We start from the raw sequence: 575 nt of genomic DNA, 5'->3' as shown, positions 1-575 counted from the left end.
GGTGTTTCTAGTTTCTTGGGATATATTCCTAGAAGTGGAATCACTGGGTCAAATGGGAGTTCCATATTTATTTTTTTGAGGAAACTCCATACTGTTTTCCACAGTGGCTGCACCAGTCTGCATTCCCAGTAGCAGTGCACAAACAGATCCAGAGACAGAGAAGCATTGATCAAATCGTCAAACCTCAGAGGGAAGGCAGGGAAGGGTGGGGGTAAGGGAGAGAGATCAACCAAAGAACTTGCATGCATGCATATAGGCCTAACCAATGGACATAGACAACAGGGGGGCGAGGGCATGAGTGGGGTGTTGGGGGGCAATGGGGCGATAAGAACACATACGTAATACCTTAATCAATAAAGAAAAAAAGAAAAATATAAGCAATGACAAAACTCTCTAGGATGTAGATTCAGCATCTGCTCACTGTCTTAAAGGAGGTTAAGTGATTGAAGTAAAGATGAGGGGCTAACACGTATCACATACATGCATGAGCACATAATTTCTACTTTTATAGCTGTTTCAACATATGAGGTGTATTGGAGAAGTCAGTGGTAAGAGACCTTTTTGTCAGACCCAGA

The sequence above is a fragment of the Myotis brandtii genome, unplaced genomic scaffold (genome assembly GCF_000412655.1).
Source record: "Myotis brandtii unplaced genomic scaffold, ASM41265v1 scaffold567, whole genome shotgun sequence".
NCBI classification, from domain to species: Eukaryota; Metazoa; Chordata; class Mammalia; order Chiroptera; family Vespertilionidae; genus Myotis; species Myotis brandtii.
The sequence above is the reverse complement of the archived record's forward strand: the minus strand, read 5'-3'. Positions refer to the sequence as shown.